The sequence below is a fragment of the Octopus bimaculoides genome, chromosome 16 (assembly GCF_001194135.2).
Source record: "Octopus bimaculoides isolate UCB-OBI-ISO-001 chromosome 16, ASM119413v2, whole genome shotgun sequence".
NCBI lineage: Eukaryota > Metazoa > Mollusca > Cephalopoda > Octopoda > Octopodidae > Octopus > Octopus bimaculoides.
The window spans coordinates 44,088,862-44,091,725 of record NC_068996.1 but is presented as its reverse complement, the minus strand read 5'-3'; positions in this window follow the sequence as shown (position 1 = coordinate 44,091,725).

The following is a 2,864-nucleotide window of genomic DNA, read 5'->3' as shown; positions in this document are numbered from 1 at the left end:
TTTTGTTCTCTGATTTTACTGTCAAAATCTTCCCACCATATGAGTAGGGAACCTTGGGAAACCAGTTTTCATAAAAGTTGATATACACCACACGCATACACATACATATATGCATGCATGAGTGTGCATATGTGTGTGTGTATATACACACACACACACACACACACACACACATATATATATATATATAATACATCATATACATACACATACATAAACATATATGCTATTAGCAGTACCCAGCCCTGTCTAGATTTATTAATATCTAAAAATAAATACAATCACATGAGTTCTCTATATTTGTCCTTTCCAGAACATGAGAGGATATTGCTATGGGTCAAATATGAACTGTGTGTATCTGAGACTCTGGTGGTGAGAGATTGATCACGTTTCTGTTGCATTATGTCTTACCTGTTCAACAATTAGAATGGCAACTTTACTGCAAAGAGTAGCATTGAAATGACATTCATGTTCTCTAGAGGGCATTTTATCTGCATTAAATTATAATTTTTATGCTATTTTCATTCATATTTCCAGGAGTAGTTTTAAAGCTCTGTATATTATGATTCTGTTGCTGTGTAACATTCTGAAACATCAAAGACAACTTCACCTGGATCACATAAATTACTGTAACAATGATGCCTTGTCTAGTTTCATTTGTTACCCATGCAGTATATCTAGAGGTGCATGTGCTCAGCATTCTGATATAGAAGGGGTGACCTGCAACTATGAACAAATTTACCCTTTTGTTTTGAATATAGCCATGTATTCTTCTCTAAAAAATTCAGACTTTCTAAAGGAAATTATTTGATTCTACTGTACAAGTGTTTTCAGAAATTGGCTTGGAAGCTTTGATATGGATTGTAATTTTACCATTTCATTTGCAAACCATGTATTCAGAGCCTCTCTTCTCTACATCTTTGCTGCACAATACACATGTGTTAAAGACAACCGACCAATCAAAACAACTGTATTAGTGGATAAGATTTATAATCTGTTTTTGTCATATTCAAAGGTTTTTTCTGTCTCTAACTTGTTAATTTTCCTGTCTTGCTAAGTGATTCATAGTCTAGGACCAAGATAGGGTATCTATGCCTGTTTGTGACTACACAGGCACACAAAACAGTCAGCAGAAGCACAGTACATGTTTTCAGGTGACGAGCTGGCAGAAACGTTAGCATGCCAGGCAAAATGCTTAGCGGTATTTCGTCTGTCTTTACGTTCTGAGTTCGAATTCCGCCGAGGTCAACTTTGCATTACATCCTTTCGGGGTCAATAAATTAAGTCCCAGTCATGCACTGGGGTCGATGTACTCGACTTAATCCGTTTGTCTGTCCTTGTTTGTCCCCTCTATTTTAGCCCCTTGTGGGTAGTAAAGAAACAGGAACCATAATACATGTTTCCAAACCATATTCTGTTGCAAATAACAGTTGTGGGTCTTTAGGTTTATATCATCATTGTTATGTTAGTGAAGGTACATGGCTTAGTGGTAAGTGTATTTGGTTGATGATCATAAGGTCAAGAGTTCAATTCCCAGAGACACATTGTGTCTTTGAGCAAGATACTTTATTTCACATTACTCCTGTCTGCTTAGCTAGCAAAAAATGAGTTGTACTTGCAATTCAAAGGGGCCAGCCTTGTCACATTCTGTCATGGTGAATCTTCCTGAAAACTGCATTAAGGGTACACATGTCCATGGAGTGCTCAACCACTTGAACGTTAATTTCACGAGCTGGCTGTTCCATTGACTGGATGATCTGGAATATTCTTCATTGCAACCAACGGAAAGTCAATCATCATCATCATCATCATCCTAATAACCATCACTTTGAAGTAATTCTTTTTTCCCTTTCTTACACAGATTGGATGGGTTTTTCCAATCACAGTCTCCTGCTACTTGTTGCATTCCTTTACTGTCTTTAACAGATTCATCTTCTTGAGCTCAGCTTTTACTAATTCTACTCAACTCATCCTTGGTCTTCTCTTCTCCTTCCACTGGTTTCTGTCACATGAATCTCCTGGCTCTTCTCTATCCACTTATCCTCATCTATATGCTCTACATGTCCATATCCATGTAGCCATTCCTTTTATACATTACAACTGATTTCTCTACACTCAGATTTTCATTCAGACCATTTCTCTCTCATTGTTATTCATACACACAGACATTAAACATTTGGCAGATCATATCCACTTTGGACTTCCCAACCTTCATATATACTCAGTATTCAGTGCTAATATCTCACTACCATGTACAGGGCCGGATTAAGACCCATCAAGGCCCTAAGCATTTAAAAGATTTTGGTGCCCCCATAAAATATTATGTAATTCAAAATATAAACAATAACAAACCATAAAATAAATTTTTATTTTTCAAAACGAAACTAAACAGTAAGAGGGAAAACAATGTTTATTTTTGTCTACTTCCACTTTATTTATATTTGAAAAGTTTCCTCCTACTTTTTTGAATTGCAAAGTCTTTGATCAGATCCTCAAAATTAATCTTAGGTAATACATCTGCATCTATACTGAGTAGAGATAAAGGCATCCCAAATATTATTTGAGTAAGTGTAAAGTGATTTCATTTGCGCCGTAAACCATTTACCATTTCTGTGACACCCCCTCCTTCCTTTGAGGCCCCAAGCACATGCTTAGTTTGCTTAATGGTTAATCTGGCGCTGACCATGTTGTATAAAAGATCAAATGCAAGTACTGTTTTATCTGCCCTTCACTTAGAGAGCGAATCATCTTGTTGTCAACAGAGATAACAGCTCCTTGAATTTTTTCCACCTTATTTTAATTCAGTCTGATTTTTTCAATTCTGATTAAACAGCCTAGATTATAGGGTGAATTTAATTGCCATA